Source organism: Melospiza georgiana, chromosome 2 (genome assembly GCF_028018845.1).
Source record: "Melospiza georgiana isolate bMelGeo1 chromosome 2, bMelGeo1.pri, whole genome shotgun sequence".
Lineage (NCBI taxonomy): Eukaryota > Metazoa > Chordata > Aves > Passeriformes > Passerellidae > Melospiza > Melospiza georgiana.
The window spans coordinates 95,720,647-95,746,603 of NC_080431.1; positions in this window are offsets into that span (position 1 = coordinate 95,720,647).

A 25,957-nucleotide genomic window follows, 5' to 3' on the forward strand; every position below is an offset into this window, starting at 1 on the left:
AGATTGCAGGAGCCACTTGGTACTATCAAACCAGCCCAAATTGGCACTGGTGCCACCATGGGTCTGGTCGCCATCCTGCCTATCGTAGCTTTTCAGGAGCCAGCCGGTCACTCCCAGCCTTTTGCCCCCAGACAAAACCTCGGCCCGTTTCCCTGGCAAACAAAAGTAAGCTGCCCCGCTTCTGGATGGCAGATTGCGGGAGCCACTTGGTACTATCAAACCAGCCCGACTTGGCGCTGGTGCCTCCATGGGTCTGGTAATCATCCTGCCTATCGTAGCTTTTCAGGAGCCAGCCGATCAGTCCCAGCCGTAGGCCCCAAACACAAATCTCTGCCCGTTTCCCCGGCAAACAAAAGTAAGCTAACCCGCTTCTGGATGGCAGATTGCAGGAGCCACTTTGAACCATCAAACCAGCCCGACTTGGCACTGGTGCCACCTCGGGTCTGGGAACCATCCTGCGTATCGTGGATTCTAAGGAGCCAGCCGGCCACTCCCAGCCACAGGCCCCCAAACACAAACAACGGCGCTTGTCCCTGGAAAACAAAACTGGCCTGCCAAATTTTTGATGGCAGATTGCAGGAGCCGCTTAGTACTATCAAACCAGCCCAACTTGGCGCTGGTGCCACCATGGGTCTTGTCACAATCCTGCCTATCGGAGCTTTTCAGGAGCCAGCCGGTCACTCCCAGCCATAGGCCCCCAGTCACAAACCTCGGCCCGTTTCCCTGGCAAACAAAAGTAAGCTGCCCCGCTTCTGGATGGCAGATTGCAGGAGCCACTTGGTACTATCAAACCAGCCCGACTTGGCACTGGTGCCACCTTGGGTCTGGGAACCATGCTGCGTAACGTAGATTCTAAGGCGAATGCGGCCACTTACAGCCACAGGCCCCCAAACACAAACAACGGTGCTTTTCCCTGGAAAACAAAATTCGCCTGCCAACATTTTGATGGCAGATTGCAGGAGCCACTTGGTACTATCAAACCAGCCCAACTTGGCACTGGTGCCACCATGGGTCTGGTCACCATCCTGCCTATCGTAGCTTTTCAGGAGCCAGCCGGTCACTCCCAGCCATAGGCCCCCAGACACAAACCTCGGCCCGTTTCCCTGGCAAACAAAAGTAAGCTGCCCCGCTTCTGGATGGCAGATTGCAGGAGCTATTTATTACTATCAAACCAGCCCGACTTGGCACTGGTGCCACCTTGGCTCTGGGAACCATCCTGCCTATCGTGGATTTTCAGGGGCCAGCCGGCCACTCTCAGCCATATGCGCCCAAACACAAACCACGGCCCTTTTCTCTGGCAAACAAAACTCAACTGCCCCTCTTCTGGAGGGCAAATTGCAGGACGCAATTGGTACTACAAAAACAGCCCAACTGGGCACTGGTGCCACCATGGGTCTGGTAACCATCCTGCCTATCGTAGCTTTTCAGGAGCCAGCCGGTCACTCCCAGCCATAGGCCCCCAGACAAAAACCTCGGCCCGTTTCCCTGGCAAACAAAAGTAAGCTACCCCGCTTCTGGATGGCAAATTGCAGGAGCCACTTTGCACCATCAAACTGGCCCGACTTGGCACTGGTGCCACCTCTGGTCTGGGAACCATCCTGCGTATCGTGGATTCAAAGGAGCCAGCTGGCCACTCCCAGCCACAGGCACCCAAACACAAACAACGGCGCTTTTCCCTGGAAAACAAAACTCGCCTGCCAACTTTTTGATGGCAGATTGCAGGAGCCACTTTGCAACATAAAACCAGCCCGACTCGGCACTGGTTCCACCTTGGATCTCCGAACCATCCTGGCAATCGTGGATTTTCAGGGGCCAGCCGGCCACTCTCAGCCATGTACCCCCAAACAAAAACCATGGCCCTTTCCTCTGGCAAACAAAACTCAACTGCCCCTCTTCTGGATGGCAGATTGCAGGAGCCACTTGCTACTACAAAACCAGCCCAACTTGGCACTGGTGCCACCTTGGCTCTGGGAACCATGCAGCGTATCGTGGATTCTAATGAGCCAGCCGGCCACTCCCAGCCACAGGCGCCAAAAAAAACCAAAGACTTTTCTCTTGCAAACAAATATCGGCTACCCCGCTTCTGGATGGCAGATTGCAGGAGACACTTTGCACCATCAAACCAGCCCGACTTGGCACTGGTGCCACCTTGGATCTGGGAACCATCCTGCCTATCGTGGATTTTCAGGGGCCAGCCGGCCACTCTCAGCCATAGGCCCCCAAAAACAAACCACGGCACTTTACTCTGGTAACCAAAACTCAACTGCCCCTCTTCTGGATGGCAAATTGCAGGACGCACTTGGTACTACAAAAGCAGCCCGACTTGGCACTGGTGCCACCTTGGGTCTGGTCACCATCCTGCGTATGGTGCATTTTAAGGAGCCAGCTGGCCACTCCCAGCCATAGGCCACCAGACACAAAATTCTGCCCGTTTCCCTGGCAAACAAAAGTAATCTACCGCGCTTCTGGATGGCAGATTGCAGGAGCCACTTTGCACCATCAAACCAGCCCAACTTGGCACTGGTGCCACCTTGGGTCTGGGAACCATCCTGCGTATCGTGGATTCTAAGGAGCCAGCCGGACACTCCCAGGCACAGGCCCCCAAACAAAAACAACGGCGCTTTTCCCTGGAAAACAAAACTCGCCTGCCAACTTTTTGATGGCAGATTGCAGGAGCTATTTAGTACTATCAAACCAGTCCGACTTGGCACTGGTGCCACCTTGGATCTGGGAACCATCCTGCCTATCGTGGATTTTCAGGTGTCAGCCGGCCCCTCTCAGCCATATGCCCTCAAACACAAACCAGGGCCCTTTTCTCTGGCAAACAAAACTCAACTGCCCCTCTTCTGGAAGGCAAATTGCAGGACGCACTTGGTACTACAAAAACAGCCCAACTTGGCACTGATGCCACCTCTGGCCTGGGAACCATCCTGCGTATCGAGCTTTTTAAGGAGCCAGCCGGCCACTCCCAGCCATATGCCCCCAAAAATGAACCACGGACTTGTTCACTGGCAAACAAAAATCAGCTGCCCCGCGTCAGGATGGCAGATTGCAGGAGCCACTTTGCACCATCAAACCAGCCCGACTTGGCTCTGGTGCCACCTTGGGTCTGGGAACCATTCTGCCTATCGTGGATTTTCAGGGGCCAGCCGGCCACTCTGAGCCATAGGCCCCCAAACACAAACCACGGCCCTTTTCTCTGGCAAACAAAACTCAGCTGCCCCGCTTCTGGATGGCAGATTGCAGGACGCACTTGGTACAATCAAACCAGCCCAACTTGGCACTGGTGCCACCTTGGGTCTGGGAACCATCCTGCATATTGTGGATTGTCAGGAGCGAGCCGACCACTCTCGGCCACAGACCCCAATCAAAAACAACGGCCCGATTCACAGGCAAAAAAATCTCAGCTGCCCCACTTGTGGATGGGAGATTGCAGGAGGCGCTTGACACTGTCAAACCAGCCCAACATGGCACTGGTGCCACCTTGGGTCTGGGAACGATGCTGCGTATCATGGAATTCAAGGAGCCAGTCGGCCACTCCCAGCCACAGGACCCAAACACATACCACAGCCCTTTTCTTTGGCAAACAAAACGCAGCTGCCCTGCTTTTGAATGGCAGATTGCAGGAGGCACTTGGTACTATCAAACCAGCCCAACTTGGCACTGGTGCCTCCATGGGTCTGGTCACCATCCTGCGTATCGTAGCTTTTCAGGAGCCAGCCGGTCATTCCCAGCCATAGGCCCCAGACACAAAGCTCTGCCCGTTTCCCTGGCAAACAAAAGTAAGCTGCCCCGCTTCTGGATGGCAGATTGCGGGAGCCACTTGGTACTATCAAACCAGCCCGACTTGGCACTGGTGCCACCTCTGGTCTGGAAACCATCCTGCGTATCGTGGATTCTTAGGAGCCAGCTGGCCACTCCCAGCCACAGGCCCCCAAACACAAACAACGGTGCTTTTCCCTGGAAAACAAAACTGGCCTGCCAACTTTTTGATGGCAGATTGCAGGAGCCACTTGGTACTATCAAACCAGCCCGACTTGGCACTGGTGCCACCTTGGCTCTGGGAACCATCCTGCGTATCGTGGATTCAAAGGAGCCAGCTGGCCACTCCCAGCCACAGGCACCCAAACACAAACAACGGCGCTTTTCCCTGGAAAACAAAACTCGCCTGCCAACTTTTTGATGGCAGATTGCAGGAGCCACTTTGCAACATAAAACCAGCCCGACTCGGCACTGGTTCCACCTTGGATCTCCGAACCATCCTGGCAATCGTGGATTTTCAGGGGCCAGCCGGCCACTCTCAGCCATGTACCCCCAAACAAAAACCATGGCCCTTTCCTCTGGCAAACAAAACTCAACTGCCCCTCTTCTGGATGGCAGATTGCAGGAGCCACTTGCTACTACAAAACCAGCCCAACTTGGCACTGGTGCCACCTTGGCTCTGGGAACCATGCTGCGTATCGTGGATTCTAATGAGCCAGCCGGCCACTCCCAGCCACAGGCGCCAAAAAAAACCAAAGACTTTTCTCTTGCAAACAAAAATCGACTACCCCGCTGCTGGATGGCAGATTGCAGGAGACACTTTGCACCATCAAACCAGCCCGACTTGGCACTGGTGCCACCTTTGGTCTGGGAACCATGCTGCCTAGCGTGGATTTTCAGGAGCCAGCCGGCCACTCTCAGCCATATGCACTCAAGCACAAACCACGGCCCTTTACTCTGGCAAACAAAACTCAACTGCCCCTCTTGTGGAGGGCAAATTGCAGTACGCACTTGGTACTACAAAACCAGCCCAACTTGGCACTGGTGCCACCTTGGCTCTGGGAACCATTCTGCCTATCGTGGATTTTCAGGGGCCAGCCAGCCACTCTGAGCCATAGGCCCCCAAACAAAAACCACGGCCCTTTTCTCTGGCAAACAAAACTCAACTGCCCCTCTTCTGGATGGCAGATTGCAGGAGTCACTTGGTACTATCAAACCAGCCCAACTTGGCACTGGTGCCTCCATGGGTCTGGTAACCATCCTGCCTATCCTAGCTTTTCAGGAGCCAGCCGGTCACTCCCAGCCATGGGGCCCAGACACAAAGCTCGGCCCGTTTCCCTGGCATACAAAAGTAAGCTACCCCGCTTCTGGATGGCAGATTGCAGGAGACACTTTGTACCATCAAACCAGCCCGACTTGGCACTGCTGCCACCATGGATCTGGTCACCATCCTGCCTATCGTAGCTTCTCAGGACCTAGCCGGTCACTCTCAGCCATAGGCCGCCAGACACAAACCTCGGCCCGTTTCCCTGGCAAACAAAAGTAAGCTGCCCCGCTTCTAGATGGCAGATTGCAGGAGCCACTTGGTACTATCAAACCAGCCCGACTTGGCAGTGATGCCACCTTGGGTCTGGGAACCAACCTGCCTATCGTGGATTTTCAGGGGCCAGCCGGCCACTCTCAGCCATATGCCCCCAAACACAAACCACGGCCCTTTTCTCTGGCAAACAAAACTCAACTGCCCGTCTTCTGGATGGCAAATTGCAGGACGCACTTGGTACTACGAAAACAGCCCGACTTGGCACTGATGCCACCTTGGCTCTGGGAACCATCCTGCGTATCGAGCTTTTTAAGGAGCCAGCCGGCCACGCCCAGCCATATACCGCCAAAAACAAACCACGGAACTTTTCTCCAGCAAACAAAAATCCGCTGCCCCGCGTCTGGATGGCAGATTGCAGGAGCCACTTTGCACCATCAAACCAGCCCGACTTGGCACTGGTGCCACCTTGGATCTGGGAACCATCCTGCCTATCGTGGATTTTCAGGGGCCAGCCGGCCACTCTCAGCCATAGGCCCCCAAAAACAAACCACGGCACTTTACTCTGGTAAACAAAACTCAACTGCCCCTCTTCTGGATGGCAAATTGCAGGACGCACTTGGTACTACAAAAGCAGCCCGACTTGGCACTGGTGCCACCTTGGGTCTGGTCACCATCCTGCGTATGGTGCATTTTAAGGAGCCAGCTGGCCACTCCCAGCCATAGGCCCCCAGACACAAAATTCTGCCCGTTTCCCTGGCAAACAAAAGTAATCTACCGCGCTTCTGGATGGCAGATTGCAGGAGCCACTTTGCAGCATCAAACCAGCCCAACTTGGCACTGGTGCCACCTTGGGTCTGGGAACCATCCTGCGTATCGTGGATTCTAAGGAGCCAGCCGGCCACTCCCAGCCACAGGCCCCCAAACAAAAACAACGGCGCTTTTCCCTGGAAAACAAAACTCGCCTGCCAACTTTTTGATGGCAGATTGCAGGAGCTATTTAGTACTATCAAACCAGTCCGAGTTGGCACTGGTGCCACCTTGGATCTGGGAACCATCCTGCCTATTGTGGATTTTCAGGTGTCAGCCAGCCCCTCTCAGCCATATGCCCTCAAACACAAACCACGGCACTTTTCTCTGGCAAACAAAACTCAACTGCCCCTCTTCTGGAAGGCAAATTGCAGGACGCACTTGGTACTACAAAAACAGCCCAACTTGGCACTGGTGCCACCTCTGGCCTGGGAACCATCCTGCGTATCGAGCTTTTTAAGGAGCCAGCCGGCCACTCCCAGCCATATGCCCCCAAAAATGAACCACGGACTTGTTCTCTGGCAAACAAAAATCAGCTGCCCCGCGTCGGGATGGCAGATTGCAGGAGCCACTTTGCACCATCAAACCAGCCCGACTTGGCTCTGGTGCCACCTTGGGTCTGGGAACCATTCTGCCTATCGTGGATTTTCAGGGGCCAGCCGGCCACTCTGAGCCACAGGCCCCCAAACACAAACCACGGCCCTTTTCTCTGGCAAACAAAACTCAGCTGCCCCGCTTCTGGATGGCAGATTGCAGGACGCACTTGGTACAATCAAACCAGCCCAACTTGGCACTGGTGCCACCTTGGGTCTGGTCACCATCCTGCGTATCGTAGCTTTTAAGGAGCCAGCCGGTCAGTCCCAGCCATAGGCCCCAGACACAAAGCTCTGCCCGTTTCCCTGGCAAACAAAAGTAAGCTGCCCCGCTTCTGGATGGCAGATTGCGGGAGCCACTTGGTACTATCAAACCAGCCCGACTTGGCACTGGTGCCACCTCTGGTCTGGAAACCATCCTGCGTATCGTGGATTCTTAGGAGCCAGCCGGCCACTCCCAGCCACAGGCCCCCAAACACAAACAACGGCACTTTTCCCTGGAAAGCAAAACTGGCCTGCCAACTTTTTGATGGCAGATTGCAGGAGCCACTTGGTACTATCAAACCAGCCCGACTAGGCACTGGTGCCACCTTGGCTCTGGGAACCATGCTGCGTAACGTAGATTCTAAGGCGAAGGCGGCCACTCACAGCCACAGGCCCCCAAACACAAACAACGGCGCTTTTCCCTGGAAAACAAAACTCGCCTGCCAACTTTTTGATGGCAGATTGCAGGAGCCACTTGGTACTATCAAACCAGCCCAACTTGGCACTGCTGCCACCATGGGTCTGGTCACCATCTTGCCTATCGTGGATTTTAAGGAGCCAGCCGGCCTCTCTCAGCCATATGCCCCCAAACACAAACCACGGCCCTTTTCTCTGGCAAACAAAACTCAACTGCCCCTCTTCTGGATGGCAGATTGCAGGAGCCACTTGGTACTATCAAACCAGCCCTACTTGGCACTGGTGCCACCTTGGGTCTGGGAAGCATGCTGCGTATCATGGATTTTCAGGAGCCAGCCCGCCACTGCAAGCTACAGGCCCCCAAACACAAACAACAGCCTTTTTCTCTGGCAAACAAAATTCAGCTGCCCCGCTTCTGGATGGCAGATTGCAGGAGCCACTTGGTAGTATCAAACCAGTCCGACTTGGCACTGGTGCCAACTTGGGTCTGGGAACCATCCTGCGTATCGTGGATTCTAAGTAGCCAGCTGGCCACTCCCAGCCACAGGCCCCCAAACACAAACAACGGTGCTTTTCCCTGGAAAACAAAACTGGCCTGCCAACTTTTTGATGGCAGATTGCAGGAGCCACTTGGTACTATCAAACCAGCCCGTCTTGGCACTGGTGCCACCATGGGTCTGGTCACCATCCTGCCTATCGTAGCTTTTCAGGAGCCAGCCGGTCACTCCCAGCCATAGGCCCCCAGCCACAAACCTCGGCCCGTTTCCCTGGCACACAAAAGTAAGCTACCCCGCTTCTGGATGGCAGATTGCAGGAGCAACTTGGCATCATCAAACCAGCCCGACTTGGCACTGGTGCCACCTCTGGTCTGGGAACCATCCTGCGTATCGTGGGTTCTAAGGAGCCAGCTGGCCACTCCCAGCCACAGGCCCCCAAACACAAACAACGGCACTTTTCCCTGGAAAACAAAACTCGCCTGCTAGCTTTTTGATTGCAGAGTGCAGGAGCCACTTGGTACTATCAAACCAGCCCAACTTGGCACTGGTGCCACTATGGGTCTGGTCACCATCCTGCTTATCATAGCATTTCAGGAGCCAGCCGGTCACTCCCAGCCGTAGGCCCCCAGACAAATATCTCGGCCCGTTTCCCTGGAAAACAAAAGTAAGCTGCCCCGCTTCTGGATGGCAGATTGCAGGAGCCACTTGGTACTATCAAACCAGCCCAACTTGGCACTGGTGCCACCATGGGTCTGGTCACCATCCTGCCTATCGTAGCTTTTCAGGGGCCAGCCAGCCAGCCCCAGGCACTGGCCCCCAGACAAGAATTTCGGCCCGTTTCCATGGCAAACAAAAGTAAGCTACCCCGCTTCTGGATGGCAGATTGTAGGAGCCACTTTGCACCATCAAACCAGCCCAACTTGACACTGGTGCCACCTCTGGCCTGGGAACCATCCTGCGTATTGTGGATTCTAAGCAGCCACCCGGCCACTCCGAGCCATAGGCCCCCAAACACAAACAACGGCGCTTTTCCCCGGAAAACAAAACTTGCCTGCCAACATTTTGATGGCAGATTGCAGGAGCCACTTGGTACTATCAAACCAGCCCAACTTGGCACTGGTGCCACCATGGGTCTGGTCACCATCCTGCCTAGCATAGCTTTTCAGGAGCCAGGAGGTCACTCCCAGCCATAGACCCCCAGACAGAAATCTCGGCCCGTTTCCATGGAAAACAAAAGTAAGCTGCCCCGCTTCTGGATGGCAGATTGCAGGAGCCACTTGGTACTATCAATTTAGCCCAACTTGGCACTGGTGCCACCATGGGTCTGGTAAACATCCTGCCTATCGTAGCTTTTCAGGAGCCAGCCAGTCACTCCCTGCCATAGGGCCCCAGACAAATACCTCTGCCCGTTTCCCTGGCAAACAAAAGTAAGCTGCCCCGCTTCTGGATGGCAGATTGCAGGAGCCACTTGGTACTATCAAACCAGCCCGACTTGGCACTGGTGCCACCTTGGATCTGGGAACCATGCTGCGTAACGTGGATTCTAAGACGACAAGCGGCCACTCCCAGCCACAGGGCCCCAAACATAAACAACGGCGCTTTTCCCTGGAAAACAAAACTCGCCTGCCAACTTTTTGATGGCAGATTGCAGGAGCCACTTGGCACTATCAAATCAGCCCAACTTGGCACTGGTGCCACCATGGGTCTGGTAATCATCCTGCCTACTGTAGCTTTTCAGGAGCCAGCCGGTCACTCCCAACCATAGGCCTCCAGAAAATAACCTCGGCCCGTTTCCCTGGCAAACAAAAGTAAGCTACCCCGCTTCTGGATGGCAGATTGCAGGAGGCACTTTGCACCATCAAACTATCCCGACTTGGCACTGGTGCCACCTCTGGTCTGGGAACCATCCTGCGTATCGTGGATTCTAATTAGCCAGCCGGCCACTCCCAGCCACAGGCCCCCAAACACAAACAACGGCGCTTTTCCCTGGAAAACAAAACTCGCCTGCCAAATTTTTGATGGCAGATTGCAGGAGCCACTTGGTAGTATCAAACCAGCCCAACTTGGCACTGGTGCCACCACTGGTCTGGGAACCATCCTGCGTATCGAGGATTTTAAGGAGCCAGCCGGCCACTCCCAGCCACAGGACCCCAGACACAAAGCTCTGCCCGTTTCCCTGACAAACAAAATTAAGCTACCCCGCTTCTGGATGGCAGATTGCAGGAGCTATTTAGTACTATCAAACCAGCCCGACTTGGCACTGGTGCCACCTTGGCTCTGGGAACCATCCTGCCTATTGTGGATTTTGTGGGGTCAGCCGGCCACTCTCAGCCATATGCCCTCAAACACAAACCACGGCCCTTTTCTCTGGCAAACAAAACTCAACTGCCCCTCTTCTGGAAGGCAAATTGCAGGACGCACTTGGTACTACAAAAACAGCCCAACTTGGCACTGGTGCCACCTCTGGTCTGGGAACCATCCTGCGTATCGTGGATTTTCAGGGGCCAGCCGGCCACTCCCAGCCACAGGCCCCCAAACACAAACAACGGCTCTTTTCCCTGGAAAACAAAACTCGCCTGCCAACTTTTTGATGGCAGATTGCAGGAGCCACTTGGTGCTATCAAACCAGCCCAACTTGGCACTGGTGCCACCATGGGTCTTGTCACAATCCTGCCTATCGTAGCTTTTCAGGAGCCAGCCGGTCACTTCCAGCCATAGGCGCCCAGACACAAAGCTCGGCCCATTTCCATGTTAAATAAAAGTAAGCTGCCCCGCTTCTGCATGGCAGATTGCAGGAACCACTTAGTACTATCAAACCAGCCCAACTTGGAACTGGTGCCTCCATGGGTCTGGTAACCATCCTGCCTATCGTAGCTTTTCAGGAGCCAGCCGGTGAGTCCCAGCCATAGGCCCCAGACACAAAGCTCTGCCCGATTCCCTGGCAAACAAAAGTTATCTACCCCGCTTCTGGATGGCAGATTGCAGGAGCCACTTTGAACTATCAAACTATCCCGACTTGGCACTGGTGCCACCTCTGGTCTGGGAACCATCCTGCGTATCGTGGATTCTAAGGAGCCAGCTGGCCAGTCCCAGCCACAGGCCCACAAACACAAACAACGGCGCTTTTCCCTGGAAAACAAAACTGGCCTGCCAAATATTTGATGGCAGATTGCAGGAGCCACTTGGTACTATCAAACCAGCCCAACTTGGCACTGGTGCCACCATGGGTCTGGTCACCATCCTGCCTATCGGAGCTTTTCAGGAGCCAGCCGGTCACTCCCAGCCATAGGCCCCCAGAAACAAACCTCGGCCCGTTTCCCTGGCAAACAAAAGTAAGCTGCCCCGCTTCTGGATGGCAGATTGCAGGAGCCACTTTGAACCATCAAACCAGCCCGACTTGGCACTGGTGCCTCCATGGGTCTGGTAACCATGCTGCCTAACGTAGATTCTAAGGCGCCAGGCGGCCACTCCCAGCCACAGGCCGCCAAACACAAACAACGGCGCTTTTCCCTGGAAAACAAAACTCGCCTGCCAACTTTTGGATGGCAGATTGCAGGAGCCACTTGGTACTACGAAACCAGCCCAACTTGGCACTGCTGCCACCATGGGTCTGGTCAGCATCCTGCCTATCGGAGCTTTTCAGGAGTCAGCCGGTCACTCCCAGCCATAGGCCGCCAGACACAAACCTCGGCCCGTTTCCCTGGCAAACAAAAGTAAGCTGCCCCGCTTCTGGATGGCAGATTGCAGGAACCACTTGGTACTATCAAACCAGCCCGACTTGGCACTGGTGCCACCTTGGGTCTGGGAACCATGCTGCGTAACGTAGATTCTAAGGCGCCAGGCGGCCACTCCCAACCACAGGCCCCCAAACACAAACAACGGCGCTTTTCCCTGGAAAACAAAACTCGCCTGCCAACTTTTTGATGGCAGATTGCAGGAGCCACTTGGTACTATCAAACCAGCCCAAATTGGCACTGGTGCCACCATGGGTCTGGTCGCCATCCTGCCTATCGTAGCTTTTCAGGAGCCAGCCGGTCACTCCCAGCCTTTTGCCCCCAGACAAAACCTCGGCCCGTTTCCCTGGCAAACAAAAGTAAGCTGCCCCGCTTCTGGATGGCAGATTGCGGGAGCCACTTGGTACTATCAAACCAGCCCGACTTGGCGCTGGTGCCTCCATGGGTCTGGTAATCATCCTGCCTATCGTAGCTTTTCAGGAGCCAGCCGATCAGTCCCAGCCGTAGGCCCCAAACACAAATCTCTGCCCGTTTCCCCGGCAAACAAAAGTAAGCTAACCCGCTTCTGGATGGCAGATTGCAGGAGCCACTTTGAACCATCAAACCAGCCCGACTTGGCACTGGTGCCACCTCGGGTCTGGGAACCATCCTGCGTATCGTGGATTCTAAGGAGCCAGCCGGCCACTCCCAGCCACAGGCCCCCAAACACAAACAACGGCGCTTGTCCCTGGAAAACAAAACTGGCCTGCCAAATTTTTGATGGCAGATTGCAGGAGCCGCTTAGTACTATCAAACCAGCCCAACTTGGCGCTGGTGCCACCATGGGTCTTGTCACAATCCTGCCTATCGGAGCTTTTCAGGAGCCAGCCGGTCACTCCCAGCCATAGGCCCCCAGTCACAAACCTCGGCCCGTTTCCCTGGCAAACAAAAGTAAGCTGCCCCGCTTCTGGATGGCAGATTGCAGGAGCCACTTGGTACTATCAAACCAGCCCGACTTGGCACTGGTGCCACCTTGGGTCTGGGAACCATGCTGCGTAACGTAGATTCTAAGGCGAATGCGGCCACTTACAGCCACAGGCCCCCAAACACAAACAACGGTGCTTTTCCCTGGAAAACAAAATTCGCCTGCCAACATTTTGATGGCAGATTGCAGGAGCCACTTGGTACTATCAAACCAGCCCAACTTGGCACTGGTGCCACCATGGGTCTGGTCACCATCCTGCCTATCGTAGCTTTTCAGGAGCCAGCCGGTCACTCCCAGCCATAGGCCCCCAGACACAAACCTCGGCCCGTTTCCCTGGCAAACAAAAGTAAGCTGCCCCGCTTCTGGATGGCAGATTGCAGGAGCTATTTATTACTATCAAACCAGCCCGACTTGGCACTGGTGCCACCTTGGCTCTGGGAACCATCCTGCCTATCGTGGATTTTCAGGGGCCAGCCGGCCACTCTCAGCCATATGCGCCCAAACACAAACCACGGCCCTTTTCTCTGGCAAACAAAACTCAACTGCCCCTCTTCTGGAGGGCAAATTGCAGGACGCAATTGGTACTACAAAAACAGCCCAACTGGGCACTGGTGCCACCATGGGTCTGGTAACCATCCTGCCTATCGTAGCTTTTCAGGAGCCAGCCGGTCACTCCCAGCCATAGGCCCCCAGACAAAAACCTCGGCCCGTTTCCCTGGCAAACAAAAGTAAGCTACCCCGCTTCTGGATGGCAAATTGCAGGAGCCACTTTGCACCATCAAACTGGCCCGACTTGGCACTGGTGCCACCTCTGGTCTGGGAACCATCCTGCGTATCGTGGATTCAAAGGAGCCAGCTGGCCACTCCCAGCCACAGGCACCCAAACACAAACAACGGCTCTTTTCCCTGGAAAACAAAACTCGCCTGCCAACTTTTTGATGGCAGATTGCAGGAGCCACTTTGCAACATAAAACCAGCCCGACTCGGCACTGGTTCCACCTTGGATCTCCGAACCATCCTGGCAATCGTGGATTTTCAGGGGCCAGCCGGCCACTCTCAGCCATGTACCCCCAAACAAAAACCATGGCCCTTTCCTCTGGCAAACAAAACTCAACTGCCCCTCTTCTGGATGGCAGATTGCAGGAGCCACTTGCTACTACAAAACCAGCCCAACTTGGCACTGGTGCCACCTTGGCTCTGGGAACCATGCAGCGTATCGTGGATTCTAATGAGCCAGCCGGCCACTCCCAGCCACAGGCGCCAAAAAAAACCAAAGACTTTTCTCTTGCAAACAAAAATCGGCTACCCCGCTTCTGGATGGCAGATTGCAGGAGACACTTTGCACCATCAAACCAGCCCGACTTGGCACTGGTGCCACCTTGGGTCTGGTCACCATCCTGCGTATGGTGCATTTTAAGGAGCCAGCTGGCCACTCCCAGCCATAGGCCCCCAGACACAAAATTCTGCCCGTTTCCCTGGCAAACAAAAGTAATCTACCGCGCTTCTGGATGGCAGATTGCAGGAGCCACTTTGCACCATCAAACCAGCCCAACTTGGCACTGGTGCCACCTCTGGTCTGGGAACCATCCTGCGTATCGTGGATTCTAAGGAGCCAGCCGGACACTCCCAGGCACAGGCCCCCAAACAAAAACAACGGCGCTTTTCCCTGGAAAACAAAACTCGCCTGCCAACTTTTTGATGGCAGATTGCAGGAGCTATTTAGTACTATCAAACCAGTCCGACTTGGCACTGGTGCCACCTTGGATCTGGGAACCATTCTGCCTATCGTGGATTTTCAGGTGTCAGCCGGCCCCTCTCAGCCATATGCCCTCAAACACAAACCAGGGCCCTTTTCTCTGGCAAACAAAACTCAACTGCCCCTCTTCTGGAAGGCAAATTGCAGGACGCACTTGGTACTACAAAAACAGCCCAACTTGGCACTGGTGCCACCTCTGGCCTGGGAACCATCCTGCGTATCGAGCTTTTTAAGGAGCCAGCCGGCCACTCCCAGCCATATGCCCCCAAAAATGAACCACGGACTTGTTCACTGGCAAACAAAAATCAGCTGCCCCGCGTCAGGATGGCAGATTGCAGGAGCCACTTTGCACCATCAAACCAGCCCGACTTGGCTCTGGTGCCACCTTGGGTCTGGGAACCATTCTGCCTATCGTGGATTTTCAGGGGCCAGCCGGCCACTCTGAGCCATAGGCCCCCAAACACAAACCACGGCCCTTTTCTCTGGCAAACAAAACTCAGCTGCCCCGCTTCTGGATGGCAGATTGCAGGACGCACTTGGTACAATCAAACCAGCCCAACTTGGCACTGGTGCCACCTTGGGTCTGGGAACCATCCTGCGTATTGTGGATTGTCAGGAGCGAGCCGACCACTCTCGGCCACAGACCCCAATCAAAAACAACGGCCCGATTCACAGGCAAAAAAATCTCAGCTGCCCCACTTGTGGATGGGAGATTGCAGGAGGCGCTTGACACTGTCAAACCAGCCCAACATGGCACTGGTGCCACCTTGGGTCTGGGAACGATGCTGCGTATCATGGAATTCAAGGAGCCAGTCGGCCACTCCCAGCCACAGGACCCAAACACATACCACAGCCCTTTCCTTTGGCAAACAAAACGCAGCTGCCCTGCTTTTGAATGGCAGATTGCAGGAGGCACTTGGTACTATCAAACCAGCCCAACTTGGCACTGGTGCCTCCATGGGTCTGGTCACCATCCTGCGTATCGTAGCTTTTCAGGAGCCAGCCGGTCATTCCCAGCCATAGGCCCCAGACACAAAGCACTGCCCGTTTCCCTGGCAAACAAAAGTAAGCTGCCCCGCTTCTGGATGGCAGATTGCGGGAGCCACTTGGTACTATCAAACCAGCCCGACTTGGCACTGGTGCCACCTCTGGTCTGGAAACCATCCTGCGTATCCTGGATTCTTAGGAGCCAGCTGGCCACTCCCAGCCACAGGCCCCCAAACACAAACAACGGCGCTTTTCCCTGGAAAACAAAACTGGCCTGCCAACTTTTTGATGGCAGATTGCAGGAGCCACTTGGTACTATCAAACCAGCCCGACTTGGCAGTGATGCCACCTTGGCTCTGGGAACCATCCTGCCTATCGTGGATTTTCAGGGGCCAGCCGGCCACTCTCAGCCATATGCCCCCAAACACAAACCACGGCCCTTTTCTCTGGCAAACAAAACTCAACTGCCCGTCTTCTGGATGGCAAATTGCAGGACGCACTTGGTACTACGAAAACAGCCCGACTTGGCACTGATGCCACCTTGGCTCTGGGAACCATCCTGCGTATCGAGCTTTTTAAGGAGCCAGCCGGCCACGCCCAGCCATATACCGCCAAAAACAAACCACGGAACTTTTCTCCAGCAAACAAAAATCCGCTGCCCCGCGTCTGGATGGCAGATTGCAGGAGCCACTTTGCACCATCAAACCAGCCCGACTTGGCACTGGTGCCACCTTGGATCTGGGAACCATCCTGCCTATCGTGGATTTTCAGGGGCCAGCCGGCCACTCTCAGCCATAGGCCCCCAAAAACAAACCACGGCACTTTACTCTGGTAAACAAAACTCAACTGCCCCTCTTCTGGATGGCAAATTGCAGGACGCACTTGGTACTACAAAAGCAGCCCGACTTGGCACTGGTGCCACCTTGGGTCTGGTCACCATCCTGCGTATGGTGCATTTTAAGGAGCCAGCTGGCCACTCCCAGCCATAGGCCCCCAGACAAAAAATTCTGCCCGTTTCCCTGGCAAACAAAAGTAATCTTCCGCGCTTCAGGATGGCAGATTGCAGGAGCCACTTTGCAGCATCAAACCAGCCCAACTTGGCACTGGTGCCACCTTGGGTCTGGGAACCATCCTGCGTATCGTGGATTCTAAGGAGCCAGCCGGACACTCCCAGGCACAGGCCCCCAAACAAAAACAACGGCGCTTTTCCCTGGAAAACAAAACTCGCCTGCCAACTTTTTGATGGCAGATTGCAGGAGCTATTTAGTACTATCAAACCAGTCCGACTTGGCACTGGTGCCACCTTGGATCTGGGAACCATCCTGCCTATTGTGGATGTTCAGGTGTCAGCCGGCCCCTCTCAGCCATATGCCCTCAAACACAAACCACGGCCCTTTTCTCTGGCAAACAAAACTCAACTGCCCCTCTTCTGGAAGGCAAATTGCAGGACGCACTTGGTACTACAAAAACAGCCCAACTTGGCACTGGTGCCACCTCTGGCCTGGGAACCATCCTGCGTATCGAGCTTTTTAAGGAGCCAGCCGGCCACTCCCAGCCATATGCCCCCAAAAATGAACCACGGACTTGTTCTCTGGCAAACAAAAATCAGCTGCCCCGCGTCGGGATGGCAGATTGCAGGAGCCACTTTGCACCATCAAACCAGCCCGACTTGGCTCTGGTGCCACCTTGGGTCTGGGAACCATTCTGCCTATCGTGGATTTTCAGGGGCCAGCCGGCCACTCTGAGCCACAGGCCCCCAAACACAAACCACGGCCCTTTTCTCTGGCAAACAAAACTCAGCTGCCCCGCTTCTGGATGGCAGATTGCAGGACGCACTTGGTACAATCAAACCAGCCCAACTTGGCACTGGTGCCACCTTGGGTCTGGTCACCATCCTGCGTATCGTAGCTTTTCAGGAGCCAGCCGGTCAGTCCCAGCCATAGGCCCCAGACACAAAGCTCTGCCCGTTTCCCTGGCAAACAAAAGCAAGCTGCCCCGCTTCTGGATGGCAGATTGCGGGAGCCACTTGGTACTATCAAACCAGCCCGACTTGGCACTGGTGGCACCTCTGGTCTGGGAACCATGCTGCGTATCGTGGATTCTTAGGAGCCAGCTGGCCACTCCCAGCCACAGGCCCCCAAACACAAACAACGGCGCTTTTCCCTGGAAAACAAAACTGGCCTGCCAACTTTTTGATGGCAGATTGCAGGAGCCACTTGGTACTATCAAACCAGCCCGACTAGGCACTGGTGCCACCTTGGCTCTGGGAACCATGCTGCGTAACGTAGATTCTAAGGCGAAGGCGGCCACTACCAGCCACAGGCCCCCAAACACAAACAACGGCGCTTTTCCCTGGAAAACAAAACTCGCCTGCCAACTTTTTGATGGCAGATTGCAGGAGCCACTTGGTACTATCAAACCAGCCCAACTTGGCACTGCTGCCACCATGGGTCTGGTCACCATCCTGCCTATCGGAGCTTTTCAGGAGCCAGCCGGTCACTCCCAGCCATAGGCCCCCAGACAAAAACCTCGGACCGTTTCCCTGGCAAACAAAAGTAAGCTGCCCCGCTTCTGGATGGCAGATTGCAGGAGTTATTTAGTACTATCAAACCAGCCAGACGTGGCACTGGTGCCACCTTGGATCTGGGAACCATCTTGCCTATCGTGGATTTTAAGGAGCCAGCCGGCCTCTCACAGCCATATGCCCCCAAACACAAACCACGGCCCTTTTCTCTGGCAAACAAAACTCAACTGCCCCTCTTCTGGATGGCAGATTGCAGGAGCCACTTGGTACTATCAAACCAGCCCTACTTGGCACTGGTGCCACCTTGGGTCTGGGAAGCATGCTGCGTATCATGGATTTTCAGGAGCCAGCCCGCCACTGCAAGCTACAGGCCCCCAAACAAAAACAACAGCCTTTTTCTCTGGCAAACAAAATTCAGCTGCCCCGCTACTGGATGGCAGATTGCAGGAGCCACTTGGTAGTATCAAACCAGCCCGACTTGGCACTGGTGCCAACTTGGGTCTGGGAACCATCCTGCGTATCGTGGATTCTAAGTAGCCAGCTGGCCACTCCCAGCCACAGGCCCCCAAACACAAACAACGGTGCTTTTCCCTGGAAAACAAAACTGGCCTGCCAACATTTGATGGCAGATTGCAGGAGCCACTTGGTACTATCAAACCAGCCCAACTTGGCACTGGTGCCACCATGGGTCTGGTCACAATCCTGCCTATCGTAGCTTTCCAGGAGCCAGCCGGTCACTCCCAGCCATGGGCCCCCAGCCATAAACCTCGGCCCGTTTCCCTGGCACACAAAAGTAAGCTACCCCGCTTCTGGATGGCAGATTGCAGGAGCAACTTGGCATCATCAAACCAGCCCGACTTGGCACTGGTGCCACCTCTGGTCTGGGAACCATCCTGCGTATCGTGGGTTCTAAGGAGCCAGGCGGCCACTCCCAGCCACAGGCCCCCAATCACAAACAACGGCGCTTTTCCCTGGAAAACAAAACTCACCTGCTAGCTTTTTTAATGGCAGATTGCAGGAGCCACTTAGTACAATCAAACCAGCCCAACTTGGCACTGGTGCCTCTATGGGTCTGGTCACCATCCTGCCTATCGTAGCATTTCAGGAGACAGCCGGTCACTCCCAGCCGTAGGCCTCCAGACACAAACATCGGCCCGTTTCCATGGCAAACAAAATTAAGCTACCCCGCTTCTGGATGGCAGATTGCAGGAGCCACTTGGTAATATCAAACCAGCCCAACTTGGCACTGGTGCCACCACTGGTCTGGGAACCATCCTGCGTATCGTGGATTCTAAGCAGCCACCCGGCCACTCCGAGCCACAGGACCCCAACCACAAACAACGGCGCTTTTCCTTGGAAAACAAAACTCGCCTGCCAACATTTTGATGGCAGATTGCAGGAGCCACTTGGTACTATCAAACCAGCCCAACTTGGCACTGGTGCCACCATGGGTCTGGTCACCATCCTGCCTATCGGAGCTTTTCAGGGGCCAGGAGGTCACTCCCAGCCATAGACCCTCAGACAGAAACCTCGGCCCGTTTCCATGGAAAACAAATGTAAGCTGCCCCGCTTCTGGATGGCAGATTGCAGGAGCCACGTGGTACTATCAAACCAGCCCAACTTGGCACTGGTGCCACCATGGGTCTGGTCACAATCCTGCCTATCGTAGCTTTTCAGGAGCCAGCCGGTCACTCCCAGCCATAGGCCCCCAGCCACAAACCTCGGCCCGTTTCCCTGGCAAACAAAAGTAAGCTGCCCAGCTTCTGGATGGCAGATTGCAGGAGCTATTTATTACTATCAAACAAGCCCGACTTGGCACTGGTGCCACCATGGGTCTGGGAACCATCCTGCCTATCCTGGATTTTCAGGGGCCAGCCGGCCACTCTCAGCCATATGCCCCCAAACAGAAACCACGGCCCTTTTCTCTGGCAAAAAAAACTCAACTGCCCCTCTTCTGGATGGCAAATTGCAGGACGCACTTGGTACTACGAAAACAGCCCAACTTGGCACTGATGCCACCTTGGCTCTGGGAACCATCCTGCGTTTCGAGCTTTTTAAGGAGCCAGCCGGCCACGCCCAGCCATATACCGCCAAAAACAAACCACGGAACTTTTCTCCAGCAAACAAAAATCCGCTGCCCCGCGTCTGGATGGCAGATTGCAGGAGCCACTTTGCACCATCAACCCAGCCCGACTTGGCACTGGTGCCACCTTGGATCTGGGAACCATTCTGCCTATCGTGGATTTTCAGGGGCCAGCCGGCCACTCTCAGCCATAGGCCCCCAAACACAAACCACGGACCTTTACTCTGGTAAACAAAACTCAACTGCCCCTCTTCGGGATGGCAAATTGCAGGACGCACTTGGTACTAAAAAACCAGCCCGACTTGGCACTGGTGCCACCTTGGGTCTGGTCACCATCCTGCGTATCGGGCATTTTAAGGAGCCAGCTGGCCACTCCCAGCCATATGACACCAAACACAACCCACGGCCCTTTCCTCTGGGAAACAAAACTCAGCTGCCCAGCGTCTGGATGGCACATTGCAGGAGCCACTTCGTACTATCAAACCAGCCCGACTTGGCACTGGTGCCACCTTGGCTCTGGGAACCATCCTGCATATCGTGGATTCTAAGGAGCCAGCCGGCCACTCCCAGCCGCAGGCCCCCAAACACAAACAACGGCGTTTTCCCTGGAAAACAAAACTCGCCTGCCAAAATTTTGATGGCAGATTGCAGGAGCCACTTGGTACTATCAAACCAGCCCGACTTGGCACTGCTGCCGCCTTGGGTCTGGGAACCATGCTGCGTAACGTAGATTCTAAGGAGCCAGCCGGCCACTCCCAGCCGCAGGCCCCCAAACACAAACAACGGCGCTTTTCCCTGGAAAACAAAACTCGCCTGCCAACTTTTTGATGGCAGATTGCAGGAGACACTTGGTACTATCAAACCAGCCCAACTTGGCACTGGTGCCACCATGGGTCTGGTAACCATCCTGCCTATCGTAGCTTTTCAGGAGCCAGCCGGTCACTCCCAGCCATAGGCCCCCAGACACAAACCTCGGCCTGTTTCCCTGGCAAACAAAAGTAAGCTACCGCGCTTCTGGATGGCAGATTGCAGGAGCCACTTTGCACCATCAAACCAGCCCGACTTGGCACTGGTTCCAGTTCTGGTCTGGGAACCATCCTGCTTATCGTGGATTCTAAGGAGACAGCGGGCCACTCCCAGCCACAGGCCCCCAAACACAAACAACGGCACTTTTCCCTGGAAAACAAAACTGGCCTGCCAAATTTTTGATGGCAGATTGCAGGAGCCACTTGGTACTATCAAACCAGCCCAACTTGGCACTGGTGCCACCATGGGTCTGGTCACCATCCTGCCTATGGGAGCTTTTCAGGAGCCAGCCGGTCACTCCCAGCCATAGGCCCCCAGACACAAACCTCGGCCCGTTTCCCTTGCAAACAAAAGTAAGCTGCGCCGATTCTGGATGGCAGATTGCAGGAGCTATTTATTACTATCAAACCAGCCCGACTTGGCACTGGTACCACCTTGGCTCTGGGAACCATCCTGCCTATCGTGGATTTTCAGGGGCCAGCCGGCCACTCTCAGCCATATGCCCCCAAACACAAACCACGGCCCTTTTCTCTGGCAAACAAAACTCAACTGCCCCTCTTCTGGATGGCAAATTGCAGGACGCACTTGGTACTACGAAAACAGCCCGACTTGGCACTGATGCCACCTTGGGTCAGGGAACCATCCTGCCTATCGAGCTTTTAAAGGAGCCAGCCTTCCACGCCCAGCCATATACCGCCAAAAACAAACCACGGAACTTTTCTCCAGCAAACAAAAATCCGCTGCCCCGCGTCTGGATGGCAGATTGCAGGAGCCACTTTGCACCATCAAACCAGCCCGACTTGGCACTGGTGCCACCTTGGATCTGGGAACCATCCTGCCTATTGTGGATTTTCAGGTGTCAGCCGGCCCCTCTCAGCCATATGCCCTCAAACACAAACCACGGCCCTTTTCTCTGGCAAACAAAACTCAACTGCCCCTCTTCTGGAAGGCAAATTGCAGGACGCACTTGGTACTACAAAAACAGCCCAACTTGGCACTGGTGCCACCTCTGGCCTGGGAACCATCCTGCGTATCGAGCTTTTTAAGGAGCCAGCCGGCCACTCCCAGCCATATGCCCCCAAAAATGAACCAAGGACTTGTTCTCTGGCAAACAAAAATCAGCTGCCCCGCGTCGGGATGGCAGATTGCAGGAGCCACTTTGCATCATCAAACCAGCCCGACTTGGCTCTGGTGCCACCTTGGGTCTGGGAACCATTCTGCCTATCGTGGATTTTCAGGGGCCAGCCGGCCACTCTGAGCCGTAGGCCCCCAAAAAAAAACCACGGCCCTTTTCTCTGGCAAACAGAACTCAGCTGCCCCGCTTCTGGATGGCAGATTGCAGGACGCACTTGGTACAATCAAACCAGCCCAACTTGGCACTGGTGCCACCTTGGGTCTGGGAACCATCCTGCGTATTGTGGATTGTCAGGAGCCAGCCGACCACTCTCGGCCACAGACCCCAATCAAAAACAACGGCCCGATTCACAGGCAAAAAAATCTCAGCTGCCCCACTTGTGGATGGGAGATTGCAGGAGGCGCTTGACACTGTCAAACCAGCCCAACTTGGCACTGGTGTCACCTTGGGTCTGGGAACGATGCTGCGTATCATGGAATTTAAGGAGCCAGTCGGCCACTCCCAGCCACAGGACCCAAACACATACCACAGCCCTTTTCTTTGGCAAACAAAACTCAGCTGCCCTGCTTTTGGATGGCAGATTGCAGGAGCCACTTGGTACTATCAAACCAGCCCAACTTGGCACTGGTGCCTCCATGGGTCGGGTCACCATCCTGCGTATCGTAGCTTTTCAGGAGCCAGCCGGTCAGTCCCAGCCATAGGCCCCAGACACAAAGCTCTGCCCGTTTCCCTGGCAAACAAAAGTAAGCTACCCCGCTTCTGGATGGCAGATTGCAGGAGACACTTTGCACCATCAAACCAGCCCGACTTGGCACTGGTGCCACCTCTGGTCTGGAAACCGTCCTGCGTATCGTGGATTCTTAGGAGCCAGCTGGCCACTCTCAGCCATAGGCCCCCAAACACAAACCACGGCCCGTTTCCCTGGCAAACAAAAGTAAGCTGCCCCGCTTCTGGATGGCAGATTGCAGGAGCTACTTAGTACTATCAAATCAGCCCGACTTGGCACTGGTGCCACCTTGGATCTGGGAACCATCCTGTGTATCGTGGATTTTCAGGGGCCAGCCGGCCACTCTGAGCCATATGCCCTCAAAACCAAACCACGGACCTTTTCTCTGGCAAACAAAAATCAGCTGCCCCACTTGTGGATGGCAGATTGCAGGAGCCACTTGGGACTATCACACCAGCACAACATGGCACTGCTGCCACCTTGGATCTGGGAACCATCCTGCGTATCGTACATATTCAGGAACCAGCCGAACACTCCCAGCCAGAGGCCCCCAAACACAAACAACGGCCCATTTCCCTGGCAAACAAAACTCAGCTGCCCCGCTTCTGGATGGCCGTTTGCAGGAGCCACTTGATGCTATCAAACCAGCCCGACTTGGTATTGGTACCACCTTGGATCTGGGAACCATCCTGCGTATCGTGGATTTTCAGGGGCCAGCCGGTCACTCCCAGCCATAGGCCCCCAAACACAAACCTCGGCCCTTTTCTCTGGCAAACAAAACTCAACTGCCCCTCTTCTGGATGGCAAATTGCAGGACGCACTTGGTACTACAAAAAGAGTCCCACTTGGCACTGGTGCCACCTTGGGTCTGGGAACCATCCTGCGTATCGAGCATTTTAAGGAGCCAGCCGGCAATTCCCAGCCCTATGCCCCAAAAACAAACCACGGAACTTTTCTCTGGTAAAAAAAACTCAGCAGTCCCGCTTCTGGATGGTAGATTGCAGGAGTCACTTTGAATCATACAACCAGCCTTACTTGGCACTGGTGCCACCTTGGTATCTGGGAACCATCCTGCCTATCGTTGATTTTCAGGGGCCAGCCGGCCACTCTCAGCCATAGGCCCCCAGACACAAACCACAGCCCTTTTCTCCAGCAAACAAAATTTAGCTGCCCCGCTTCTGGATGGCAAATTGCAGGAGCTACTTGGTACTACAAAAACAGCCCGACTTGGCACTGGTGCCACCTTGCGTCTGGTTACCATGAGGCATATCGTGCATTTTAAGGAGCCAGGTGGCCACTCCCAGCCATATGCCCCCAAACACAACCCACGGCCCTTTTCTCTGGCAAACAAAACTCAGCTGCCCCGCTTCTGGATGACAGATTGCAGGAGCCACTTGGTACTATCAAACCAGCCCGGCTTGGCACTGGTGCCACCTTGGCTCTGGGAACCATCCTGCCTATTGTGGATTTTAAGGAGCCAGCCGGCTACTCCCAGCCAGAGGCCCCCAAACAAAAACCACGGCCCTTTTTTCTGGCAAACAAAACTTAGCTGCCTCACTTCTGGATGGCAGATTGCAGGAGCCACTTGGTGTTATCAAACCAGCCCGTCTTGGCTCTGGTGCCACCTTGGGTCTGGGAACCATGCTGCGTATCGTGGATTCTAAGGAGCCAGCCGGCCACTCCCAGCCACAGGCCCCCAAACAAAATCAACGGCGCTGTTCCCTGGAAAACAAAACACGCCTGCCAACATTTTGATGGAGTTTGCAGGAGCCACTTGGTACTATCAAACCAGCCCGACTTGGCACTGGTGCCACCTTGGGTGTGGGAAACATCCTGCGTATCGTGGATTCTTAGGAGCCAGCCGGCCACTCCTAGCCACAGGACCCCAAACAAAAACCTAGGCCCATTTCTCTGGCAAACAAAAGTAAGCTGCCCCGCTTCTGGATGGCAGATTGCAGGAGACACTTGGGACTATCAAACCAGCCCAACTTGGCACTGGTGCCACCTCTGATCTGGGAACCATCCTGCCTATCGTGGATTTTCAGGGGCCAGCAGGCCACTCTCAGCCATATGCCCCCAAACAGAAACCTCGGCCCGTTTCTCTGGCAAACAAAACTCAACTGCCTCTCTTCTGGAGGGCAAATTGCAGGATGAACTTGATACTAAAACCGCAGGCCGACTTGGCACTGGTGCCACCTTGGGTCTGGGAACCATCCTGCGTATCTTGGGTTCAAAGGAGCCAGCCGGCCACTCCCAGCCACAGGGCCCCAAACACAAACAACGGCACTTTTCCCTGGAAAACAAAACTCGCCTGCCAACTTTTTGATGGCAGATTGCAGGAGCCACTTGGTACTATCAAACCAGCCCAACTTGGCACTGCTGCCACCATGGGTCTGGTAACCATCCTGCCTATTGTAGCTTTCCAGGTGCCAGCCGGTCACTCCCAGCCATAGGCCCCCAGTCACAAACCTCGGCCCGTTTCCCTGGCAAACAAAAGTAAGCTGCCCCGCTTCAGGATGGCAGATTGCAGGAGCCACTTGGTACTATCAAACCAGTCCGACTTGGCACTGGTGCCACCTTGGGTCTGGGAAAGATCCTCCGTATTTTGGATTGTCAGGAGCCTGCCGACCACTCTCGGCCACAGACCCCAATCAAAAACAACGGCCCGGTTCACAGGCAAAGAAAACTCAGCTGCCCCGCTTCTGGATGGGAGATTGCATGAGGCACTTGACACTGTCAAACCAGCCCGACTTGGCACTGGTGCCACCTTGGGTCTGGGAACCATGCTGCGTATCATGGATTTTCAGGAGCCAGCCGGCCACTGCAAGCCACAGGCCCCCAAACAAAAACCACAGTCTTTTTCTCTGGCAAACAAAATTCAGATGCCCCACTTCTGGATGGCAGATTGCAGGAGCCATTTGGGACTATCACACCTGCACAACATGGCACTGCTGCCACCTTGGATCTGGGAAACATCCTACCTATCGTGGATTTTCAGGGGCCAGCCGGCCACTCTCAGCCATAGGCCCCAAACACAAACCACGGCCCTTTTCTCTGGCAAACAAAACTCAACTGCCCCTCTTCTGGATGGCAGATTGCAGGAGTCACTTGGTAGTATCAAACCAGCCCAACTTGGCACTG